This window comes from Henckelia pumila, chromosome 4, assembly GCF_033568475.1.
Source record: "Henckelia pumila isolate YLH828 chromosome 4, ASM3356847v2, whole genome shotgun sequence".
NCBI lineage: Eukaryota > Viridiplantae > Streptophyta > Magnoliopsida > Lamiales > Gesneriaceae > Henckelia > Henckelia pumila.
The window spans coordinates 196,167,453-196,179,926 of record NC_133123.1 but is presented as its reverse complement, the minus strand read 5'-3'; the positions used below and the strand labels follow the sequence as shown (position 1 = coordinate 196,179,926).

The following is a 12,474-nucleotide window of genomic DNA, read 5'->3' as shown; positions in this document are numbered from 1 at the left end:
GAAAAGTAATGCATAAAGTTGTTGATTGGGGTCATGAATGCCCAATTGTCGAAGACTCAAATTTGCATTAGCAGCCATCTCTTCTTCTTCTGGAAAAGCAGCTCGAGCAGCAGCTTCTTGTTGTTTCCTACGGAGTTCTCTCCTTCGCCTGTGCAAAGTTCTTTTAATCTCCGGGTCGTAGAGAAAATCTTCTTTAGCAAAATCACCTGAAAGCATGAACAAGAGAGAACTAGAAACAAAGAAAAGAGACGAGAGTGAGATAAAACAGAACAAAATAAAAAGAAATAGAACACAATAAATTAAACATCGATCCCCGGAAACGGCGCCAAAATTTGGTAGCGCTCAGTCGTGTCGCGCCCAAATTAACCCAACTTAGTTTAAACAATAAAAAATGTAGTAGTGCGAGTAAAGAAAGTTCCCACGAGGAAAGGTAAATTTAGTGTGTCCTAAGTAAAATAAAAGGGGGATTTTGAGGTTTGAGATTAACTACTGAAAATTTAAGCAATTAAAATAAATATAATCACTAACATGCAAGATTGAAAATTAAATCGGAGAAATCAATAAGAGACGAAACTTGGTATTGTTCGACTACACCTTTGATATTCATTCATTCAATCATCAATTCCCTAAAAATAATTAATCATATTAAATATTCATCATTGAAAATCAAATTCCTGTTTTACCTTAATTTTAGTTGATTAGAAAACAGCATTCTAAATTAACCCTTACCAATAAATTAACCCGGATTCCAGCGATCTAGATTTAAATTTATGATAGCGTTCAAACTAGTAAAACTGACGAATCTAGACAACACAAACACCAGCGGTTGTATTTAGCCTAGTCAATAATTGATCCTACGAATTAATAAATTCAACAGCAGAAAATATCAAACGTAGTCGCTTCGCAAATTAGTTGATTCAAACAATTACGGATTTGAATTCTAATTTAGCTATCGTTTGCAAAACAAAATCCTAAGATGGCCAATCCTAAAATCTCGCATACAAACATGAAATAAAATAGATCAAAAATCAATATTCAACAAGAATTAAACACTGAAAATCGAATCTCATTAATAAATTATATCAAGGTTTCGTCTCCCTCAACCAAGTATAAAAGTTAGCTACAACGATTCATGAAAACTCAAGAAAAATTCAAAAGAAGAGAAGAAAACTTGAGAGAGAGATTGACAGAACAAAACCTAGTCGCCTTAGAGATCTCCAAAGTCTGATAATTCTCCCCCTAAAATGGAATTAAAAGCCTAATAAAGCCTAGAGTCCAAAATAAAATATTTTCCAAAAATATAAAATCTTTCCCGAACAGACCCGCTCGCTCGATCGGTTAACATTGGCCGATCGAGCGAGCCAAAATATTTAAGCTACTGCCTGGCAAAAACGTGTGCCGCTCGATCGGTAGAATGTTGCAGATCGAGCGGCGCAAAATTCTTCAGAAATTCTAGCTTTTCCATTGCTTCAAAGTTCCATCCTAGTATCCGCCAAAATGTACAACCTAACCACAAAACCGGGAAACCAATCATGCAAACACGAAAAATGAAATATGAACAAAATGCATAAATAAAACACGTAAACAAATGCAAAACAACAGCAAAATGACACTAACAAATGCAATAAAAACATAACTATCAGTAACATCGGCGAGGATTTCCATTCAAGATAGATATTAGAAGCCCATCCACTATATTCACGGTCATAACATGGAGACTTATGAAAATATTTCTCATAATATATTGTTGCTCCAACTGCAAACACATATAACAATTTTTTTCTCCTCTTATTGAGTGGTTTTGAACCCGTACCTTTGATGTCTTCGTTGTTCATAATGTCATCTAACTCTTCAGAACCTGATGAAGAAGAAAGAGAATCCAATATGCTATTTAAGTCATTGTTTGATTCACTATCTGACATTTGCAAGTTTTCTGAAAAATTTAAGAGTACCAATCAATTTCATTCCTGCATTTTTGATATAATAAAGTAAGCAAAAAAATAATGTTCAAAGTAATATGATTTGTAAATAAGGTTGCCATCTGCCATATGCAATCAATTAAGCCAAAAGAAGTATCCCAACACGTTTCACTCATGTCAACATTAACAACTCCATACAAACATGAAAACAAAAGAAGTCTGCCATACACGTTTTTTTAACAGTGCTGCCCTCAACATAAGATAATGAAAAGAAAACTTTGTTTAAATCATATTCAAAGGATGATCATCCAAAAGAGGCATTGTCATTATGGTATGACTCTCCACGTGATGCATGAGCTGAAATCACTGAAGAAGTCCTTCGCTGCATGTCCCTTTCCGTCTGATCTTGCAACCACTTTAGCCTTAAATCATCTCTCTTGATTGTTAAAAATATCTTTTTAACAGCATGTTTCAAAAACAATCTTGTTGCATACATCCACAAGCTACCACCTTCTTCAATTCCTGACATACAATCTAAAACCTCCATGCAATCTTTGATAGTATAATTTCCTACACTATCAGTTGTTAAGCGAGATGATTGTGATTCACTCTCTATTATATTAACCATCCACTCAAGACACCTCGCGATTTTTTCTGCGGTTGATGATTTCTTTTGCTTTTTATGACTGATGGGAGCAGAAAATGGGTTATTTCTGATGTTTCTCCTAGATGAACCACTCTCCATGTTGTTTTGTTGTGTGTAATTTGTTTCAGTAGTATAGTCAATGTCGGGTCCATTAACCTCACCAGAATGTATATTGATGTCATCTTCAGGCTCATCTTGTAAGTGTGATGGCAAAATTCCAGAGCTGGGAGCCCACTCACTATTCCCTTCAGCTACAACATCTGAAAATAATAAATCTTGATCATGTACTAGCAAAGGTCCTCTCTCTCTAAACTTGGCAGCTTCAGGACGTGCCTAATAAAAATATAAAATCATGTAATTGTGTGTAAATAAACAAATAGTAAAAAAACATAAAATCACTTAATCTTGTTTTGAATAAACAAATACTCACCTGTATCTTTTGTTGCCACCACTCATGAGTCACATCCACAGTTTCTTTTTTGTGATTCCAACCTAGTCCAGTCTCTCCTCTCAATAATGTTTTCCAAATACTCCATTCTTTCTTCAAGCTATCCCAACGATTTTTCAATTGTATCTTTGAATACTTACGACTCGTACATGCTTAAAATTTACGAACCAAATTTTCCCAACCGGACTTGTTAAAGTGAGTACCGGGCCTATTCCCTGCTTGGAGCTCCTCTAAAAATATTTTAATAAATACCTCAATACTTGCACGATCCCAATTTTCCTTCCCAATACACTCAGTGCTTCTCGTAGTTTGTTGTCTACTAGTATCAACACTTTGAGATGGTTGTGATAGTGGTTGTGAATACATCTGAAAATTAGTATCAAAACGTCTTGCCCAAGGCATTTGTGAATCCATGACTGCATAAAACAAGTCAAACAATGAGGCCGAATGCATTAAAGTATTTTGTAAAAAAAACATACGAGAAAAACCATTAGTTAAACGTGTAAACATTGAAGTTATTTTTGTTATATATTACAGAAATTTAAAACTTAATATTTACAGAAAACATGTGTCTTTTATTATCTTGCTGCTAAAGTATAGGTCTCACGCTGGCATGCAGTAACACCACATCTCTTTTTATAATAAATAAGATGATTGTGTATTAAGCTTATCAGAAAATAATGACTAGTTCTTAAGAGGTATGATCCAATAGGTAGCTACGATTTCAAATCTTGATTTCATCAATTGTGTATTAAGCTTATCAGAAAGTAATGACACCTTCGTGAGTAACTCAAACCCAATCCTAAAAGCACATCTTATTCACAATTCTTATAAAAACAAAAGGGCAATAAAAAAATGCTAAAGATTTCGTGGATCCGACTTCACATTGAACAAACGAGATAATCATCAGCACAGAATAAAGCAAAGAGAGCAACAAAAATGTCCAAAAATGGAAACAAGATCTCCAAATGCTGGTGTTTAGAAATTAGAATAATAATCATTCATTGACCATTGTAATAGTAATGTAATCAAATAAATTTCTTCATGTCCAAGATTTTTAACAGCAGCACAAAGAAGCAAAAATCAAAGAAAATTTTAAAGTTCACAGACGACGGAGAAATATTTTGACGTGGATCCAAAATTCACGCCTCAACAGAATAACAAATTCGATGAAGAATCCTAGATTGCGCTAAAGTAAATTCATAATTTTCATATTATTATATTATAAAGACTTCAAAAACTTTACATCTCGCAGTCGTCAGACTTGTTCTCAACATGCAATGGCATATCGGTATCAAATCTTCTAACATATCACATATCACAACCCCAATAACAGAAACACACAGACTGACAAAAATCAGAGGAATAAAATAGATATCTATAAGGATTGCATAACCTAAGGAGGACGAATCTACAATTAAGCTTTGCTTGATGTCAGATAATCACCATGCTCGAATTCGCCGCCGCTAGCTTTGAGAGAGAATGCCCAAAAGAGGGGTGTGAACGCAAAAGAAAAGTTGGTGAAAAATGGGGAGGGTAATTGTGGAACGTGAAAAGTTTTGTAAGGGCACAAGCGTCTCATTTTAATTTTCAACATTAAAAAAAAAAAGCAGAAGCACAAAAAAACATCTCAAGCTTGCTTTTGGATTTTAATAAAAATTTTTCTAAGTTAAAGCAGAAGAAAATGTTCACAAACACTATTAAGCACTTTTGTGCAGCTAGAATCTAATAAGTGATTATTAAAAGCTCCACCAAACACTCCATTAAAAGTTAAAGCAGAAGCAAATGTTCACAAACAATATTAAACACTTTTGTGCAGCTAGAATCTAATAATTGATTATTAAAAGCTCCACCAAACACTTCCTTAATCTTTTTCGACACCGATGATCAATTTATGTAATAATGAAAAGTTTAATTTGAAGTGGATTTATGAATTTATGTAGGGATGCCAATGAGTTGGATTTAATAGGACTCGAGAACCGACTGGTCATAACTTTGAAAGACCCCGACCCGACTAAACCCGTGAGACCTCGTTTCTAAACAACTAATGACATATATTAATTTTTTTTTTTGAAAAAGGACGTTCGCGCGCCCGCGCTGAAGTCAGCGTGCCCGCGCCGGCACCTCGCCAAAACCAACGCGCCCGCGCCCTAACCTTGCCAAGAGTCAGCGCGTCCGCGCCAACATCCGCGCGCCCGCGCCTTCCTCTCGCCCAGAAATCCAAGGGACCGAAAAGAAATCCAACCAAACCTAAACATTTACATTTAAAGTATCTGACAAGCCAATGACAATACAAGAAGAGTTTAGGGAAGAAAAACATTCGATTCGGTAGTACCTACATCGATTCTTGCTTACAATACAAAACGAGAAGTTCGAATGACAAAACATGTTCGCAAAACATAAACTAGATTTACATGCTGATTCGACTTCTAAACGAGTCTCACTTCTATCTCTTGCTCTGGATGCTAACCAGGTCTATGCTGACTTGACCTGCCCTTCCTGTTGCCAAGTACACATACAAAACAAAGCAACAGCCGGATAAACCGGTGAGAATGATAATCCCAGTAAAAGCAACATATCAAGTAATACAACAATAAACATGCTTTCAAGACAACAACCCAATCAATAACAACGTAATGAAATGCATGTCTTTAAACCGGGATATCAAATCTGATAAACAAAGGATTGCTGCTGTGCTTTTGGGATCTCGAGGATGAGATCATGTGACGACTCACCGACTCTCTCAATCGAGGTGGTGCCACATATCTCACTCCTCTAGACTTTGAGCAACCATAATGAGTATGCTAGCACTAGGCGATACGACTACGACCTAGGCCACTCAATCATAGTTCCCAAACGTCCAAACAAAAAGGGTGGTTCTGCCCGCTGAATCAACGTAGGCTCAATATGAATGCATAACAGAAACATAAAACATAAGCCACGTAGTCAAAAGAAAATTCAATCAACAAGACACAAGTTCCTCATGCTAGAACAAGTGTAGATGCAATATGTGATTTGAAAGGGAAACTCGAGAACCAACTGTCCCGAGTATGCTATCCCGCTACAATGACTGCTTTTACCTTTCAATGTCGTAGATCCAACTCCGGACAAGCTACAACAAAAGATTGTATCAACAACTATACAACCTAAACAACAAACAACGGTTCAAGGAAATCTCTTTACCGTTCTTCGTCCAACTCTAGACGAACAATGCTGCTAACACAGGGCTCGACAACTCCAACAAATGATATAACGGAGCTCTCGCTGCAGTGATTGCTAATCTGCCTTCAGAAATAATTTCCAACGGACGGATCGACCGAAAATCAAAATCACAAAGCTTGGAAGATGTTTTGGGCGCCTAAAATGAAGGTCTCGGTTTGGAAGGGATGAAGGGAGTGAAGAATGACTAAGTCAATCATTTCCATGAGCAGATAATATATAAAATCCAATATTTGCATTTTAGTCCCTGAAAAATCCAAAATTTGCAAAATGGACCCTGATCAAAATCAAGTCGGCTCGTGAACTCTGCAATCTCCGATTAACTCAAATAAACTCATTTAAGATAAAAACGGGGCGTTACAAAACCTAAACCCATACCCATACCGCGATGACCCATACCCGAAAGTAATGGGTTTTACCCCTTGGGTATAATTATATTCCTAATATTTTTATATATTTTAAATATTGAACTTGGGCATTTATAAAATAATTGAATAAAAGGAACATAAAAAAAATTATAACACAATTTCAACCAAATATTAAAGGCAACAATTCCATGAGATCCAATAATTCATATAGATCTCACAATATTAATTAGATATAAAGTATAAATAAACCATAGAATCCGACATTAAAGAAAATTTTCTAGGGAAATAATATATTTAGAGTTTGGCCAAAAACTTGACTTTACCAAACGAGCGAGAAAAGACTTTCTAGCTTATTAGTCAAGCGCGCTAGCTGCAATCAACCTAAAGTGCTAAATAGAAAGTTCTTCGAAAGATGTCGATATCTTATTACTGACAGCGCAGCTACATGCTTGCAGTCAATTAGCTGACACGCCACTCGGCTCACTTCAATTGAAAACTATCTCCTTAGCACTGTGTCTCAGCAACACAAAACGAGGGTTTCGCTCGTTATAGGACTTGACCAAACATCTCACGACACGAGCTGACGACAGCCATGCAACACCTGTATGAAAGTAAGTACCATCCCGTTAAGGACAGGTTTTGTTGTTCATATGTCAAGGGCTGGTAAGGTTTTGCGCGTTGTATCGAATTAACCACATGCTCCACCGCTTGCCTCCATCAATTCCTTTGAGTTTTCGTCGAGAAATAAAAAACTAAATAAGTCGGTGTGGGTTGGATCTTGAAACACTTTATCCATACTTGTCAAAGTACAAAGGTTGAATATTCATTTCTCAATCCGTACCCAGTTGGGTCGGGTACAGGCTCTACCTGTACGTGACCAATGCAATATGTAAGTATAAGAAATCCAATAATACCATAATAGAAATAATAGAAGCTATTTGCTCATACAATTATACGAATATGAATTTAATTTGAGATGAATTTTTTAGAATAATAGTACTATTTTTTTTAGGAATAATCACTTCATTACACTCAAAGATCTTTTAGTACTTGTATCCAAAACAAAAGGCAAAAGAACGTCCAAGTAAAAGATGCGAACATGATAAAGAAAATTTAGAAAGCCTATGAGCAACCTAATTGGCTTGTCTACGCATATGTTTGATCCCCAGAAATTCTTCCTCCAAAAGCAGCTCTTTTAATAGCAGCAACCATGTAGTGACCCGCACCGTGATCACCTACTAATCAGAAGCTTAAGCATGCATTTAACTTAATTAAATAAATCAAAAATTAAACAGCGGAAAACTTAAACAACAATAAAATATTGTTTACAACCATATCGAATAAACCAGTGTATTAGCCCAAATACATCAGAAAACAAAATCTTATACAATAATCTTGCTGGTCCTCCATCGCCTAAGCTCTCCTGGAACCATCCACATCGTCCAACCGCAGACCTGCCCCATGGAATAGGGTGTCCAGATACAACAAAGTATGGGACGTGAGCATGATAAGCTCAGTACGAGAGTATGAGTATACGGTGTTATGTGTGCATGTATGCAAGTGTACAGGGTACCAAGACTCTCAGGTCAAGAAACTAGCTCATAGACTGGGCTCAGGGTATATAGCACGCTGCGTCGTCGCATCAGGAGGTGGCTCATATACCCAGCGGATAATGGTGACCTGATACTAGTACAAGTGTCCAACCATAAAGGTAACCTAACACAAGACTTGCGTATCCAACCATCCACACAAACTCGTCGGGTGAGCGCCCTACTACAGGATACCTCTAAGATAAAGGCTCAATAGGCTCATGTATGCAACATACAATCATGACATGCTGTATATAAAGGCATATAAAACATGCAATCACATAATCCATGCAAACACATAATACATGCATACTCAATCTAGATATCTCGAATAATACTTCCGTACCTCATAAACTAGGCAAGCTAGACCAGCACTATGTCCAAGCCTATAATCCGCAATACAATGCAAAGTACTCATGCATTATAATCTTATTCTAAAAGCCTTAACTACGCTATAACATACTCCCTATTTACTATAAGGAGCCAGAGCTATACCTGCGTCCGTCATCAGCCCGCTGATGACGACTGCCCCAGAACTTGGGCATCGCTCCGCCGCAACCCCGGAGCACCTGGCCAACCTCCGAACCAAGCCTATGAAGGCTGTAAACACCCCAAAACCCTAGAATGCACTAAAGATCGAGTGAGAAGACTTGAATTGGTGTGAAAATTCTGAATTTCGGAGGGCCTATTTATAGGCGAATTTCGGACGGTCCGAACTGCCACTTGTCCGAGCCGTTTAGACACCTGGGCTCTGCTGAGTTCAGACGGCCCAAACTGGGTTCGGAGGGCCCGAAGTGGTCCGTATTGTAGTAACCCAGAAACCATTTTAAGATAATAATATGTTAAACATGATTAAGGGTTGGTATTTAACCAATTTCGGAGTGTTATTGGACTTCAGAAGTAAAATTTGGGCTTTTTAATTTTGGGCCGGATAGTAAGCTCCGATCCCAGATAGTAAGCTCCGATCCTAGATAGTAAGCTCCGATCGGAACGGAAGCTCCGATCATGGAACGGAAGTTCCGATCCCCAGCTGCCAGCAATGATCGATGACTCAGTCGCGAGTTTTGACAAGTGTCGATCATAGAGCAGATCGGAAGCTCCGATCGTAGATCGGAAGTTCCGATCCTGGCATGGCAGACATGCACGCAATGAGCTGGATCGGAAGCTCCGATCCCGAAATCGGAAGTTCCGATCCTGGCCGAGAAATTTGGCTATAAATAGGGCCGTTCAGAGTTCATTTTCAATTACGAATTCCCGAGTTTCCTTCTTCAGTTATATAGTGTGAGATATACACTTGAGGGCCTTATCGGTTATAATCGAAGTTCTGGAATAACCAAGTTGTGGTTATAGTCATCCGGGACTAGCGTCTTCAAAGGGCTTACTTCGGACGAAGGTATGGTCCGGGAATCGATTTAAGTTTTGGGAGTACTTATTAGCTTAGTTAAGACTTATAGAACTTGTGTAGTGATACGGTGAACTTTTGAATATAGGCTTGGAACCTAGGATCTACTTTACTTGAACTAGCCTAGAGGTACGTACACATTGACTGAGAATGCCAGCGAGTATATATGTTTATATGTTGCATTTATTTGGCATTATTATATGGCATGATGTATGATTTACCATTTTCTATACTCATATGTCATGTGCATATACACGTTGAGCCTATTCCTTGTTATACCTGATTATAGAGCCGCTCAGCTCTATACTCGATAGTCTGTCACTGAGAGTACCGCGACGGCGGGGGCATTTATGTCTGTCTACTCTGGTGTACTAGACGAGTGTGGTTGCACCCAGAGGTTGATCCGTGCGGTGGCAGCACTCGTATGGCGCCGGTTCTGAGCATGACTTTTCAGATGATCTTTTACCAGTCATCATGTAGCATGCATTATATACATATGTTTACTCATGTCTATGTACTGGGCGTAGCGCTCACGTCTTAGTTGTTATCTTGGACACCCTATTTCATGGGGCAGGTCGCAGGATGGATGGAGCTGGTAGTTCAAGGCAGGACTAGGGAGCAGGAGCCTTGAGGAGTTTATTATACAACATGATTTGTTAGCTGTATAATGTTTATTTTAAGAATTTCGATATGGTTGTATCACTACAGATTTAAGCCTGAATTATATTACTAATCTGATATGTAAATTATGGTTAAGTTTCCGCACGTTTTTACTCTGTTAAGTATTTTGTTGTATTAAGTTTAATGCATGCTATTAGTTGCCAGTTAGTAGGTGATTCCATGCAGGGTCACTACATTTTTGGTATCAGAGCATGCTTAGATTTTGGGATTAGTACTTGGGATTTAGAATTAGTTAGAGTAATTCTTGCGCATTTGGGATTTTAATGTGCAATTCTTTTCAGGATATGGCTGACGAGAGTCACGGTAGTGTTGGCCAGGGAGGTGGTCATCATCATCGTCGCCATCATCATCAGGATGATCAACATCGTCCTCATGAGGGTCGACGTCGCTATACTATTAATAAGTTCATGCAGGTAGGACCGAAACCCTTAGTGGGAGGCGAGAATCCTGAACAAGCTAGAAGCTGGATGTCTAAACTTGAGAGCACGTTCCGAGCTTTTGAGTGTACTGAGGAGCAGAAACTGGAAGTTCTAGAATTCGTTCTAGAGGATAGAGCACGTTTTTGGTGGGATGCCAAGGTTGCTCAGGCACGTACTGAGAGAGGACAGGTGACTTGGGGGGATTTCTGTCGGGAGTTTCAGAAATTATATTTTCCTCCGGCTGTTCGCCAAGCACGATCTATGGAGTTTCTTACTTTGAGGCAAGGATCAATGACTATTGATCAGTATCAGCAGCGATTTCTTGATCTGCTACCTTTCAGTCCTCATATCAATGCGAGTGATGCATCGAAGTATGATATCTTTCTGCAAGGCCTGAACCAAGATATCTACGCACAGGTTGTCGTCTGTGATGACCCGGTGTCTTATGAGACTTTGGTGAACCGTTGCCGTCTTGTGGAGACCAGCAACAGGCATGGACAGTTGATGATACCAGCACAGCCTAGTGGATTTGTTGAGCCTCGAGCTCAATCTTTTGTGCCATCTGTACCTACATCTTCTTCTACTCCTACTACTTCGTCTGGTTCTCGTGGTTCACGAGGTACATTCCGCTTTGGGAAGAAGAAGAAGAAGGAGGAGTTTTGTAGCCACTGTGGTGGGAAGCATCCTGCAGCTTCATGTCGAAGAGCTACTGGGGCTTGTTATATTTGTGGTCAGCAGGGACATCTGCGGAGAGATTGTCCTCAGCGCATGGGTTCTGCTAGTGGATCGGGATCCCAGGTTGGATCTCAGGCTTCTACTTTTCCACGTCAGCAGCCAGCACCACAGAGTTCTTCTGGTTTTCGTCCCCATACTCAAGGGCAAGTGTTTGCTCTATCTCAGGAGCAGGCTACTGAGGGAAGCGATCGCATGTTGGCAGGTAACTTCTTGTTATGTGGTATTCCTGCACTTGTATTAATTGATACTGGAGCATCGCATTCCTTTATTTCTAGTCGCTTCGTTAAGAGACATAGATTACCTTACGTATCATTAGATATGAATTTAGTTGTATCTACTCCGTTAGAGCAGGAGGTAGTAACTAAGCGTCTAGTAATGGGTTGCCTTCTGGAATTTGAGGGTAATGTGTTATCGGCTAATTTGATGATATTAGCGATGACGTATTTTGATTGTATTTTGGGAATAGATATGCTGACTTTGTATCATGCTACTGTGGATTGTTATCAGCGTCTGGTACAGTTTCATCCCGTTGAGGGTGATAGCTGGTACTTTTATGGTGAGGGTGCGCGACCTCCGATGCCACTTGTTTCGGCTCTGAAGGCATGTCATGTCTTGGAGTCAGGTGGGGAGTGCTACCTCATATATGCGGTTGATATGTCTGCGAGTAGTCCGGGTATTGATCAGATACCGATTGTCAGCGAGTTTCCTGACGTATTCCCTGATGAGATTCCTGGTTTTCCTCCGGTTCGAGAGGTTGAATTTGGTATTGATCTAGTACCAAGAACTACGCCTATATCCCGAGCACCTTATCGTCTGGCATCGTCAGAGATGAGGGAATTGAAACAGCAGTTGCAAGATCTGCTTGATAAGGGATATATTCGTCCGAGTGTTTCTCCGTGGGGAGCACCTGTTTTGTTTGTCAAGAAAAAGGATGGATCGATGCGATTATGTATTGATTACAGGCAGTTGAATCGTGTCACCATCAAGAATAAGTATCCTTTGCCGCGGATTGATGATCTGTTCGATCAATTACAGGGTACTTCTGTTT

General features: G+C 39.1%; 1 long non-coding RNA gene across 1 annotated transcript; it reads right to left on the bottom strand.

The window, feature by feature from the left end:
* Positions 1–1,715: 1,715 nt before the first annotated feature.
* LOC140867597 (uncharacterized) lies at positions 1,716–3,254 on the bottom strand. Its single transcript, XR_012145198.1, has 3 exons — positions 2,996–3,254; positions 2,727–2,898; positions 1,716–1,933 (listed from the first exon to the last, which is right to left on the bottom strand). It is a non-coding gene; the product is annotated as an uncharacterized lncRNA (long non-coding RNA).
* Between the last annotated feature and the right edge of the window lie 9,220 nt (positions 3,255–12,474).